Source organism: Cydia pomonella, chromosome 9, assembly GCF_033807575.1.
Source record: "Cydia pomonella isolate Wapato2018A chromosome 9, ilCydPomo1, whole genome shotgun sequence".
In the NCBI taxonomy this organism is placed as follows: domain Eukaryota; kingdom Metazoa; phylum Arthropoda; class Insecta; order Lepidoptera; family Tortricidae; genus Cydia; species Cydia pomonella.
In genome coordinates this window covers 3,436,511-3,451,413 of record NC_084711.1, presented here as the reverse complement: position 1 = coordinate 3,451,413, position 14,903 = coordinate 3,436,511, and the positions used below count along the sequence as shown (strand labels likewise).

Below are 14,903 nucleotides of genomic sequence, written 5' to 3'. Positions count from 1 at the left end.
TTTCTTAAGCTCTACTTCCACGATTTTTTTCATATTTTTTGGACCTATGGTTCAAAAGTTAGAGGGGGGAGACACATTTTTTTTTGTTTCGGAGCGATTATCTCCGAATATATTCACTTTATCAAAAAATGTTTGTTGAAGACCCCTATTAGTTTTGAAAGACCTTTCCAACCATACCCCACACTGTAGGGTTGAAGCAAAAAAAAGAATTCACCCCCACTTTACGTGTAGGGGAGGTACCCTCAAAAAAATTAAATTTTTAGATTTTATTGTACGACTTTGTCGGCTTTATTGATTTATATATCCATGCCGAATTTCAGTTTTCCAGCACTAACGCCCACGGAGCAAAGCCTCGGACAGACAGACAGACAGACAGACAGACAGACAGACGGACATGGCGAAACTATAAGGGTTCCTAGTTGACTACGGAACCCTAAAAAGGACCAAAAGGTAGAAATTCATATCTCTGATCAAACGTAGATTCCGCTAAACCCAAACAAAAGTACTAAAAACCACTGTCAACCAAAGCCCATAGCACACAAGCCCATACATTTTTAAACCAGGATCTTGCGGCATCAAACTAGAAAATTCGAAAATGGAACACAAAAACTGAACACACCGTTGGAAGCGGGCCAATGGCGGCCATAACGGAATTAATTACCGGCAGATGGCGCTGATCGCCAGGTGTATATCATGTGAGACATGGTCAACATTTGGGAAATATTGGGAAAGTTGGTTATTTATTTACGTAAAAATAAAGGATAGTGGGGAACTATCAATTAATAAATTGCTCTAGCTAAACAATAAAATTTAAAATTTATTGTGAGTAGATGCCGTCGATGAACTATGGTTCATTATGGTATAAGTTATATGACTTTCTAATGTTTAGTTCTACATTTTATTTTCCCCTTACCCTTTGCCTAGGCAATTATCAAATGAAAACTTAAGGTAGTGCCTTTAAAGAGCATTTTATTTTTCCAGTGCGTTTTTTTCGTTTATATTACGATACCCGCTTACCAGAGATGTGACTTATTTGAAATACTTGTATTTAAAATGCAAATACAAAATGCAAAATACCTATTTTGTATTTTGTATTTAAATACCTTTTAAAGAAAACTATTTTGTATTTTATTTCAAATAGTTTTTGGGACCTATTTTCTATTTTCAAAATACAAAATACTTTACAGTACATATGGGGCTACTTTATAGCACTAGTGCGAGAAGTAGCATATTACGTTACTGTGTCGAACATTTAAAGGGCCATATGTACTGTAAAACGTTGTACGATACATGTGCGAATAGGTAATTCGCAACTCGTGTCGATTTAAAACACTCCCTTCGGTCGTGTTTTAATTTATCGCCACTCGTTTCGAATTTCCTATTTTTCGCACTTGTATCGTAATGTACTATTTTATTAGGTGAAGTAAGTTGGAGTTACAATCTCTTCTGACGTTACAATCCTTGCAACTCTATCATTCTTTTATGGCGACCGGTCTGGCCTAGTGGGTAGTGACCCTGCCTATGAAGCCGATGGTCCCGGGTTCAAATCCTGGTAAGGGCATTTATTTGTGTGATGAACACAGATATTTGTTCCTGAGTCATGGGTATTTTCTGTGTTTTTTTTATAGTGTATTTATTCACTATGATTTTTTTGAAACAGGGTTTAACACAATAAGCCACTATTGAAAACCTCTAGGGTTTATGTAATAGTTGGCGAGATCGCGCGGACTGATTCGCGTTTGCTTAATACTATTATTACATACTTAGTTATGTTTTCCTGTCGAAGCTGTTATTGTATCTATCGTTTAAATATCGACCTTATGTATATGTATTTAAGTATTTATAAATATTTATCATTGTCTAGTACCCACAACACAAACCTTAATGAGCTTATTACTGTGGGACTTAGTCAATTTGTGTAATAATGTCCTATAATATTTATTTATTTATTTATTATTTTAAGATGGAACTGGTGAATCTGTTTAGTAACGCCGTAAATGACCACAAGCGTAGCGAGATATTAAAAATGTGGAATCTTAAGCGTTGCAAGGGTTTCAAGGCACGAGAGGTAAACAAACTTTACTGCCCTGGTGAAACACAAACGAGACGTTTTCACCAACCAACGAGAGGTATATACTATACAAATATAAATTAATGCTTTTAATAATTGACCGTTAAAAACCATCACATAAAAGTCCATTCAACCGTTAAACATGGGGAGACACAAAATTTGCAGTCTAGAGGACTGATGTACACACTATTTTTAAAGAATAAAGAAAGCCTTTCCAACTTGTAAATTCCGAGCAATACTAACTTTTTAATTCAGACTAGGTATTCACTATTTAAGAGTACCTTTTATCGCAAAGTATTTGTATTTTAAAAAAGCATTTTGAAAATACCTATTTTGTATTTAGTATTTTAAATACAAATTTGAAAACTATTTTGTATTTTGCATTTGAAATAGTATATCAAGGAAGTATTTGTATTTTGTATTTAAATACTTTTTATAAACTATTTTTCACATCTCTGCCGCTTACTCCCCATTCCATAAATCACGATACTTTTATATAATTTTTTTTTTTTTTAAAGAAAATATTTATTTATTTCAATACAAAAACTATTACATTCTTAATTACTCTAAAAAAAAACATTAAAATGGACTATAAACTAAATAGAAGTAAAAGTAAACAAAAAGAAAGACACAAATACAAAAACTAATCAAACAACCCGCCCCGAGCCCTCCCAGACGCAAAGGTGCCCAAATTGCAATTGTTAATTGAAACTACCCTCAAGAAATACTATGAAAGTTTATACTTAGTCATGTTTTTTTAATACATATATTTATTTTCCTCGTACTCAAAGTGAAAAGTATAGTGTTTAACTCGGGTGAAGGGCGCCATTTCAGTCTCGAACTACCTCGACAGAAATGTGTGCCTTTCATCCCTTGGTTAACAATCTACTATAACAGTAGTTTATGGACAGTTAAATATGTAAAGTGCAATAAAATAATATAATTTGATTTATGTCTAAACTGTAAATATTTGGTTTTTTTCTTTCGTCGCGTATATACGTAGTAGGGTAGTAGGGTTCATGGTTAATTTTCTTCCTTAATTCTAAGAACATTTCTAATACCATGGTTGCAAAGAATAAATGATTTATGATGTTTAACAGAAACGCAGCCGTCAATTTGGCCTCTTTTGGCCGCACCAAGCGCTGCGATCGTTTTTGTTTTTCCTGCAAGAACTTTGCACCCAACCAATAGGGAAAGTATAATACATCACCTAGTCGCTTTTAAAGATTTTACCAATTATTTCTACGAAAAAAGGCAAATAAATCACAACCTCTGATCTCGACCGATACAAACGCATTAATTAAAGGTGAACGAATTTTTGAGCACACGTGACGAGCAACCCTTCTAGTGAATTATTCAGAACGTATCGGCTGATCGATGTTTTAATCTAACGCGGAGGGTTGCCAGATGTTAGGATTTTTCCTGACATATTGGGAATATAATTATTTTAAACAGGTTTCTTATGTTGAGAATTTTGGTTACGCCCAAGAATGGGACAGGCCAATGAAAGTTGATTGTGGAGGACACGTCTTTTGTAAATTTCATACGAACGTTCTCCATTTAGTATGGGGAAGGTTCACACGAGAACATTCACTATACAAAACAGAGAACGTTCCTAACTTACGTATTAACGTTGCATAACTGTATATGAGACACAGAAAATGCATGGTTAACATGTGGAGAAAGTAAAAATCATACAAATAGTTACTTCCTTTTACCGTGGCTCAAATCTACAACCTTGTGTTTTTGAGGTTTTCGTAAAAATTCGGATTAAACATCGAACCATTTTCACTACAAACAACGTTAAATATGGCGGAGGCAGCTGTCATCCCATAAAGGCATAAAGAACTGTAAAACTTTTTTTTTACGAACGACCATGACGTGGACATACATTTTCGTGTAACCAGCCCTAAAATAACTTTCTATCGAATTTTAACAGATTGGATGGACATGAGAAAGTTTGAAATTGAGAAAGAAGTATTGTACCTAATGATGTTTGTCTAATACTTGTAATCGAATGCAACTACAGACTGTATAAAATGAACCAATGCTTGTGACAGTGACAGCGAGTGGCGTCTTTTTTCAGTACAGACGCTAGTTGAAGAAACCGGATAACATGTTTGAGAGCTGCCTACACTTGGGGTTAGTCGATTTTTGACCTCAGATATGTAAAACATATTTTTAAATAATTTGTTAATAAATTCAGTGTTAACGTAACGTAACGAAATGTTGGCTCGTTGGGTGGACGACATTCGGAAAATTGCGGGACACTTCTGGATGCGATTAGCTCAGGATCGAGACAAGTGGCGTACTGGAAGAGAGGCCTATGCTCAGCAGTGGGTGATAAAAGGCTGATATGATGATGAACGTAATGTTCTATTAGTAAACGTTACAGGTATTTCTGAAATTTGTATCAGGTAACCCTACGCGGGCCAAAGCGCAAACAGGCCGGCAATCTATTAAATGACATTTTTTGTAAATGACAGTTATCTGCGTGATTGATTGCATTTGCATGCCCTAGGGCGTCGTTAAAGGTTTCACGCATGGCGGATCAATGAGAATGCAAATTTTGAACGGATGTGTGGAAATATTGTCGTTTATTCTCATGGGGCGAAAATATGGTCGATATATGCCAATCATCTGTGATTCGTGTATGTAGTGTTGGTGGAGTATATGCTATATTTCTCACATGGTTTAAAATAGTTCTAATAATGGACTGTTAATATCCTTTTCTCCTTTTTCCTCGTATTATGAAAAAAATTGCATATGCACAGCCGGGCCAGCAGATAGTGCATAAGCATTCGAAATTGTTCATTACTTTTTTACAGAGGTAGGTTATGCCTAGCTACACGTCAAGATTAGGTACATTAAACTGGATTACATTAGAGTTGCCTGGGGCATTCGGGCATGCCTAGCTAGCTCAAAATCCCTCTTTCAACCTTTTGATAAACTCTGAAACCGAGTGAAGACGCAGCCGTTTGGGAAAAGATTCTAGGTAGCTCGATTCGAAGGACTTTTACGTCATACAGGTTAATAGACGAAAAATTTTGATCTTCAATTCTAAAACACTTTTAACGCAATTTCTTCCAGTCTCTAAAACACGTCACACAATTAAGACAGTAGACAGACTTTAAGTTTCAGCTCAGACTTTAAAGTTCAACGACTGAGACCCCTCCGTCTAGAGAGCCCTTTTAGAGGTTCACATTATTTCCTAATAGGGATATAGTTTATGTACTTCACAGGGCTTCCAGATTTCCTGCGAGAATTGTAAATGTAGACGGCAAATAAAATGGCAGGTGCTTGACAGAAAAAGGCTAGCAGCGAGAGACTCTCGGAGAGAGGTTGAATGTTTGCATATAGAAGGCATCATTGTAGAAGTATCCATATTGTAGAGAGGGAAACATACCAAGTTGATTATTTATAAAGGTTACAAACATTCTGAAAATATATTTCAACTTCTAAAAAAAATAATCTACAAACCAAAAAATATATAATTTTAGAACTTCAGCTCAGGTCCGGGATGCGTGACATATCGACACGAAGGGACGCCTGTCTTCAGCAGTCGGCGACAATAGGTTAAAATGATGATGATGAAGAATTTCGGACAGCAAACAATCATACTCATACGATGTTTAATTATAACAAAATATTCATGACATAAATATTTCAAAGTACTTCATCCTCGCGTTGTCCCGACATTTTCGCCTCGGCTCATGGGAACCTGGGGTCCGCTTGGCAACTAATCCCTAGAATTGGCGTAGGCTCTAATTTTTACGAAAGCGACTGCCATCTGACCTTTTAACCCAGAGGGTAAACTAGGTCTTACTGGGATTAGTCCGGTTTCCTCACGATGTTTTCCTTCACTGAAAAGCGACTGGTATATATCAAATGTATACAAAAAACTCATTGACCACGCGACCTCCGGTTTGAAAGCCGCACGCTCTTACCGCTAGGCCACCAGTGCTTCCCATATATATATAATATTTAAAAATAAAACCGGATTAATTTTTATTTGGTGGATCTAAACAGACTTTCAATCGTGAAGATTTTATACCTATAACTACTACCTCATATCCTTCCCAAGGGGCGCCATAAAAGTATAATTGGAACTGCACCTTAATGTATCCTTAGTCGCGCCTAAATTGTTTTTGAAAGCTCAAGGCGGAGGTTTAGGGGATTCTTCATAAAGTTACTTAAGCCGGGATATACGGTAAGGTTTGTTAGGGTTGGGGAGATAGGTGGAAAAATAAATTGGTGTTGAAAATCTATTGCAGTTTCGATACAAATAGAACAAAAGTTCAACCTAAAATTTGTTTCACCAACAAATAAAGGATGACTTACGATAGACCGGGCCCGGGCCGGGCCGGAGCTTCTGGCGCTTCGTTTTCTTTGAAAAGCAGCACGTGATCACCGATCAGCCGTCATAGAAAATGAAGTGTTGGACGCCTCGGCCCGGGCAAGGGCTGGTCTAGCAGTCATCCTTAAAGTAAGTATTCGATTCCTTACATTTTATCAAAGATTGTATAGCGACTAATATACTCGTACATAAATGCAATATTTCACCGACAAAATCGCAATTTCTGGTTTTCCATACTTCAAGATAGGCTCTCAGTGACCATCAGGTCACGATCACTTATCGTTTTGTTATGAGCGTTTCGCGAGTGAAGTACGAGTACGACTGTCGGACTTTGACTATCATTTCTGACTTTTGTATTGCTTTAAGACAATAGGTCCCATATAGACATTTGATCCTAAAAACAAACCTGATCTATTGTCATGATTTATTTATGCTTACATTTAAGATAGCAGTTAAATAATAAATACTGTGACAACATTATTATGTTACCCCGATTAATACAGGGGTAGTTGGGAAAATAACATTCGCTTTCGTAAAAACTAGTGCCTACGCCAAATCTTGGGATTAGTTGTCAAGCGGACCCCGGCTCCCATGAGCCGTGGCAAAATGCCGGGACAACGCGAGGAAGAAGAAGAAGAGTTGGGAAAATAACATTATACTGTTGGCAACACGGTAGTTTTAGCAAGTGGTGGGGACACGGTAAATGTTGGACAGGCTCGTTCACTTGGGTTGAGGCCGTCAAAGAGGACGCATCGTAATGAACTGGTTAGGTCAGAGTACCTGCAAGTATCCCGATTGTTGTAGTAGTAATAGTTTAGAGGAAGCACTACACTATTGAAGCACGAAACAATTGTCATCTAGCCTATAGGTGGAAAACTTTAATTTTTTTCCAGTTATCGGATAGAATCACGGCTAAAGAATGGAATGAGCTCCCGCCCTCTGTATTCCCTGATAAATATGACCTCGGTCTCTTTAAAGTAAGAGTGAATAGGCTACTACTGAACCGGTGAGCTCCATCTTAGGCCCTGTCTTCACTTTCCATCAGGTGTGACTAGAGCCAATCGCCGATCAGTTTTTAATAAATAAATAAAAAAATCCAAAGAAGCTTACTGTAGAACTAAACCTAGAATTTACGAGGGCAATCACTACGGCTAATAACATTATTTGTAAATGCAAATCACTGCGACCTATTAAGCAGAACTAACTGCAGCCAAGTTCGGCAATTCGAACGAGACGGTCGTGTTAGATGCATACTAATTTAGATGAGATAATATAAGTGGAAAGTTGTAACTAAGCGTTGAGTTGAGAGTAACCGCGCGATTGGAACTTAGATACGTCAAATATTAGGTTACATACGGCACGGCCGTGCCCCCGCCAAGGCGAGACAAAGGGCAAAAGGCAGTGCCTATCTTTTCTGTGTATGTATTTCTTAAAACAAAAACTTCACTGTTGACACTGACATATCCGATCCATATCGTATCTAAACCTAATATTTGACGCATCTTAAAGTTCGAATCGGGCCGTTAGTCAATTCCTAGTCTTAGAGCCTCGAAGAGTCTTAGAGATTTAAGCTTAATATATATACAGTATGTAATAGAACGAAAGGTAAAGAAATAGATCCATTAATGTTTACGTCATACTGAGCAACTTTTACTATAGGACCAACCCCGAAATCGCATAAAAATTTAGCTCTCCTATAGGAAATTTCAGCAACAGACGGGTAAAATGTATGAAACAGCCAAATTTTTTTTCGGTATTTTAGAGTTGGTCTCGTAATAAAAGTTGCTCAGTATGACCTAAACATTAATGGGACCCTTTCTTTGCCTTTCGTTCTGTTACTTACTGTATAATAAGTATTAATAAAATAAGTAGTTTTACATACAAGTGCGAAAGGTAGTCATTCATTATACACGGTGAGTTTAAGCGAGGAAAAGTCAACGGACAAGAAAAATAACACTTGCGTATATTATTTAATACATTTGCTAAAAAAAACTCCTGTATTACGATTTTTTTCTTAATATTGCAATAATAAAATTGTTAATATTGCGCAGAAAATTAATAACAATAGTTCATTTTATACATGTACTAATATGAGTTAAAAGGAACTAGTAAACATAAACTGACGCGCACTTTAATACATAAATTACTTTTTCAGCAGCCGTATTTTACGTGTTTTTAAGTTATGCTCATAGGTATGTTAAATTTAATAGTTTCAATTCAAGTTCCTAATGGCGTATTCAAGTACTTCTACTACTTATTATAAGAGTCGCTTTTATTCGGTATCGAACTCATACCAGGAAAGAGCATTTCAACGTTTTCTATAAATTGATATTAAACTCTATCCAATCCACATAAAGGCGCTTTTCATGATTCATTTGACAGATGTTAAGTTTGTGAAATATCCAGTTCACGTATCTAACCACTCGCTGCTCGAAGAGTGGATGAATTAATGCGTGCACGTTACTGGGTCCTGAGGACTGCAGAAAGTACCAACTCTATAGTTTTCAGATAGAAACCTTAGAATATTAAAATCTAGAAATATAGTTCCGTTAATCCTAATGGTTATTTCTATTTAAGGTAAGAAAGAAGGCTGGTTACCTTCTTTCTTAGAACAGGTAGGTCGTCAAACATGAAAACACAGGAGTTATCTATCCGCGTCACAACCGAATACCCAAATTTGACAGTTTAAATTTAACTCAGTCAAGTTGACAGAGTCAAAACTTACTTGGGGCCTATCTGTACAATGTGTAGGACGTGGGTCGTAAAGCTAATTTGTAATAAAACGTATATCTAGACACTTATAAAGGTATATCGTTCAGAAGATAGAAATTCAATTGGAATAATACCTCTTTTTTAGGGTTCCGTAGCCAAATGGCATAAAACGGAACCCTTATAGTTTCGCCATGTCCGTCTGTCTGTCTGTCTGTCTGTCTGTCTGTCTGTCCGAGGCTTTGCTCCGTGGTCGTTAGTGCTAGAAAGCTGAAATTTGGCATGGATATATAAATCAATAAAGCCGACAAAGTCGTACTATAAAATCTAAAAATTTAATTTTTTTTAGGGTACCTCCCCTACACGTAAAGTGGTGGTGAATTTTTTTTTCGCTTCAACCCTAGAGTGTGGGGTATCGTTGGAAAGGTCTTTCAAACCTAATAGGGGTTTTCACGAAACATTTTTTGATAAAGTGAATATATTCGGAGATAATCACTCCGAAAGAAAAAAAAAAAGTGTCCCCCCCCCCTCTAACTTTTGAACCATAGGTCCAAAAAATATGAAAAAAAATCGTGGAAGTAGAGCTTAAGAAAGACATTAAATGAAAACTATAGCGGACATGATCAGTTTAGCTGTTTTTGAGTTATCGCAAAAAGTTTTCCCTTCATAGTAAAAAGACTTACTTTAATTAGGTACTGATTATGCTAATTTGCCTATTTGTTTAACTCGGGTGAAAGGTACCGTTTCATCCCTTGGTTAACAATTTACTATACTTTAAGCTCCAGTTTAGCTTATTGTGACGGAAGAGTAACTACGGAACCCTACACTGAGCGTGGCCCGACATGCTCTTGGCCGGTTTTCTTCTTTCCATCCTGTTTGGGTGTAGGATTCGAATCATTTTCTTCCACTGACTACGGTCCTGGACAGCTTGGGTAGTCCCACTCAATCCCCAATACACCCAGCTCTTGCTCCACGGAACGGAGGTAAATTTATGGCAACCATGTTTCCGTTTTCTGGGCATCTTCCAGGGCAGGGCCATTTTGGATAACCCACCTATCAGTCAGGCTTCCTGAGTATATGCCCAATCCGACGCCATTTGCGCATTTGGATATCCTTGAGTACAGTTGCTTCTCCGGTTATTCTCCTTAAGTGACCGTTTGTGATCTAGTTATGCCTAAATATGCCTAGAATTTGCCTTAAGCATTTGTTCAAAAACACTTGGACTTTTGTTATTAGATCTTTGCGGACAAACAGGTGTAAGTTTCGCACCCGTACAGTAACACGGCCTTTACAGAATTGAAGATCTTCACTTTAGTTCTTCTAGTCAGGCTAGAGGAGTTCCACTCCGGTTTAAACTGGCTGAATGCAGCTCAGGCTTTGTTTATTCGAGTTTCAATGTCGGCTTCCATTCCTCCGCTCTGGTCGACAATACTGCCCAGATAGCAAAAGTTAGCTACTAGATCAATCTGGTTTCCCTTAAACAATACCTATTGTATGATATACCTACATATAAATACTCGTAATAATAATAAGGTTCAGTAAGTATAATAACAAAATGCATATGTAGAATGTTTATGAAGGATTATATGTAAGGACATCAGCGATAGTTTTAGGTAATGTTACGTTTTCTATTTTTAGTAGGAGAAATTTAATTTAGGATTATATATTATCTAATATATATTCTTTATGATATCTGTGTCTTCATGAGTAGTTAAGACACGTTAGCTCAACTCCGGATAGGACTCACCTACGTCTTTTGTGAGTTGCTTTAATTTCTTGTGAAAAGTTCGAGTGCAGTTTTCCCTAAATGATAATGAAATGCATGAAGTTGGTTAAAATTTTCCGTAGTTAAAATATTCGGTAAGATAATTAATAATAAATAATAATAATAAATAAATAATAAATAAATGAGAATACATGTATGGACGTGTAATCAGCATCAAAAGTGGCGTAGCAAACTATGCGCGAAAATGATCTACCATTATCTGATAGCTATATGACATTACCTGATAGCTATTATTCTTTTTGACATTTCGTTTCGACAATACCTAGGTTGTCCTTAGCTATGTATACATTGACATTTTCTTTTTTGTCGTGACATTTCTTTATTTATGAATTTTAAATTTTTTGTATTTTTTGTTTTAATGTTATGTTGACGATCTTTTAGTGAAAGCCTTTGTTTTATCCTTTTGTGTGAAATAATATGTCTTTTCTTTAAGAAATAAATAAATCTAATCTAATCTAAATATAATCTATGGAACAATTAAGCTGTTGCAAATTTTTTGGAAAGCGAAATGTCGAGTTTTTGATATGAAAAAGTATTTGAGGTTGGCCGATAGGTATGGCCCATTTCATTTACCATGGCGGGATTCCATTTGAAATCACCATACGATTATGTTGATCTATTGTTTAACAATTGCTTTATGAGTTCTGCTCTTCAAATACAGCGTGTGGTCAAATAATAACACAAAAGGATCAAGATTGGACAGTTTCATCGACGACGACGCCGCAAAAAAGTTTGCCGGGTATCTTTTGTTGTCACTTCTTGTATTGTTCACGCCTAATGACCGTCTCAAGTGGAATCCCGCCATGGTAAATGAAAGGGGGTATACTGTTGGTGCGTTGTTTCATACAAGTACCATTAACGCTGACAGCTACGTTCAATTTGTCTAACATGAGCATTGATCACCACATCAGCATGCAAGTACGCGCGAACTGAGCATTTAACTATTTGTAACTGTGCAAACCGTGTGGTTTAGTGCTAGTGGTCAGGACGTTAGCCGCGTAAGCTGAAGACACCGGTTCGATTCCGGCCTCGGCCACTGGAGGGCTTATTCACTTTTTCTTGAGTACCTAACATATATTTCAGTTTATAATCCACGTACGTTCGATATGTCCAACATGAGCATTGAGCACAAAGAAGCAAGTGCAGATTGAGCATTTAACTATGCAAATGTGTCTCCGATATCGTGTAAGGCCTGCGTCTGAACATGTATTAGGTGAGACGCAGTGTACAGAATTTTAACAGAAGGATATGTGTTAGAATATTCTTATTACTGTATGGGGCAATTAGTCTCGTCACATTCTGAAATATCATGAAATTTCAACATTCAAGTAGCATATACCACCAAAAACATTTTCATGTAAAATTTCAGTAATTAAAAAAAAATAACGGCACCTAATGTGGCGTTACATGTATAACTCGTATTAAGTATGTACATATTTTTGGGTACGGTGACCGCTGTTATCTTCATATAATTATGTATTAAACTAAAAGTCTTAAAGCGCGAAATATGTATTGAGATGACAGCTATGACAGTTATACTAAAGCTGTGTGAAAAATACCATACTCGTAATATTCTGTTCCACGGCAGACAAATGATTCTTATTTTAAATCTTTTTTTTTTGTTTCCTCGCGTTGTCCCGGCATTTTGCCACGGCTCATGGGAGCCTGGGGTCCGCTTGACAACTAATCCCAAGATTTGGCGTAGACACTAGTTTTTACGAAAGCGACTGCCATCTGACCTTCCAACCCAGAGGGTAAACTAGGCCTTGTTGGGATTAGTCCGGTTTCCTCACGATGTTTTCCTTCACCGAAAAGCGACTGGTAAATATCAAATGATATTTCGTACATAAGTTCCGAAAAACTCATTGGTACGAGCCGGGGTTTGAACCCGCGACCTCCGGATTGCAAGTCGCACGCTCTTACCACTAGGCCACCAGCGCTGAAATGATTCTTATTTTAAATATCCCACAGAAAGCGTATATAATACTACGGTTTACAATATGTGTAGTGTGCCATCGCGGCCAATGATTCCTTTATTAATATTAATAAGTTGTCTGCACTTTACAGGAAGCCATTTTCAGTCTGCGGCGCCTTTCGTAAAAACTGTCTTGGCTTGCGATTTGCACAGAATTATGTAGTGGCTAGGATTTATATACCTACTTTGCAATGTATTTTATTTCTAGGTACTTATTTTCTTGGAAAAATTGCTGAGTTAATGAATTGCTAATGTCAAAGAAATGTTTTTGCCGCTGCTGGAAAATCAGAGTTTCTTTAGATGAAACAAGCGTTACTGGCCGCGTAGCCAACGTTACAATCGTTAACGCTCCGTAGCGTATCGTAGCTATCTCTCTCTATCACTCTTCCATATTAGTGCGATTGTGACAGTTGCGTTTCGTTCGCCACGGAGCGTGAACGATATGCACGTTGGCTACGCGGCCTGGTGTTTTTGTTTATCTACTGTCTGTCCTAAAAAAATGGCTGTCTGACCTTGATTTTCTATAGGAGATTAAATATTTTTCCACGATTTCGGGGTTGATCCCATAGTAAAATTTGCTCAGTAAGACCTATATATTCAGCCCGTAATATATTGCAGGTGACTAAATAAAACCTCTGTATTGATTAAGTATACAATATACTCTATTGTCCTGTACCCCTAGTGTAAATAAATTCGATTTCGAAACGTGACGTACGCGTTTGCGTTTAGTCTCATTTTGTATTGGATTTAGAAAGAGCGCGCCAAGCGGGACGTTTTGGAAACTCAAAATCCTATACAAAATGAGACTTAACGCAAACGCGTTCGTCACGTTATGATGTCGATAAAATTTACACTAGGGGTACTGAAGACTAATTCGAACGTACATTTTGATATCTACGAGTAGGTAAATGATGTCATAAAGTTCTCATACTCGTCCGACGTCTGTGCAGGTTTTGGCGCCAGTAAGACGTGCGGGCGAATAGTAACTAAATCACAACATTTTGATGTCAAAAAGTAACTTTTAACGACCTCCTGGTGCTATTAATAAATATTATAGGGCATTCTTACACAGATGATCTCACACAAATAAATTATTTAACACGTGCACGTCCATACTCCATACAAAAAGAGAAAACGTTTTCCCACTGCAAAATATTTTCCAGTCTGCATAATATTTTAGTATGTTATTGTTTTTTCATAATTCATATTTTTTTATTGCATGAAAGTGAGTACAAAAGGTGTTAGTATTTACAAAAGTTCATCACAATCTGCCGAAATCGAGCAGGCAATATATTACCTATATATTTTAATTTAAAAATGTTGCTTTTTCTTTAAAGCGAAACCTATAAACCTGGAATATATTATGCTAAAACGATCGACATCAAAATCAAAGTGATTTGTTTAGATTTCGTTAGTGGAAACCGTTTTCTCCCGAAATGAAATTTCATAGAAAAAGTACCGTTATTTCATTAGGATCGCAAAGCTATTCTTCCCTCTTAAACTACCTATCTAGTAAAAGGGAAAGTGCTATTTTTATGTCAACATAAAGATATCTTATTTGTCTTTAGTAATGAGTTTTCAGTGTTTTTAACTCTTAGATCCATACCAATCGAAATAAAATTTATTTTAAATTTTGATATTAATATCAAAATAATATTTTATGTTGATGATATTACATTAACATTACCAAAAAATACCCCTATAAAAGTTTAGCCTATGTATCTATATTTTTCGTTTCAATGTATGATATAAAAGTTTAACCACTTCCAAAGTGCGGTTTCGCTGGGACACACTTTTCCCTTTTAACGAGACATTTTCCCTAGTGTATATTTATACCTCGTTTTCCCTAAAAGATTAAACTGTAAACGTATACAAACAAATAAAAAGTTTTCGAAGCCTTCAAAGATTCCTGATAAGGGTGAACCGCAAGTGTTGAAGATTTGTTCAAATTGAAATGTGATCCCTTAGCTTCTTTTCCTTCGGAAGAATATTATCTGTGGAAACT

General features: G+C 36.6%; 1 protein-coding gene across 4 annotated transcripts in view; it reads right to left on the bottom strand.

Moving 5' to 3' along the window:
- The window catches only part of LOC133521123 (uncharacterized), a 614,754-nt gene that overhangs the window by 412,162 nt on the left and 187,689 nt on the right, over nt 1-14,903 (bottom strand). The window lies entirely within an intron of this gene.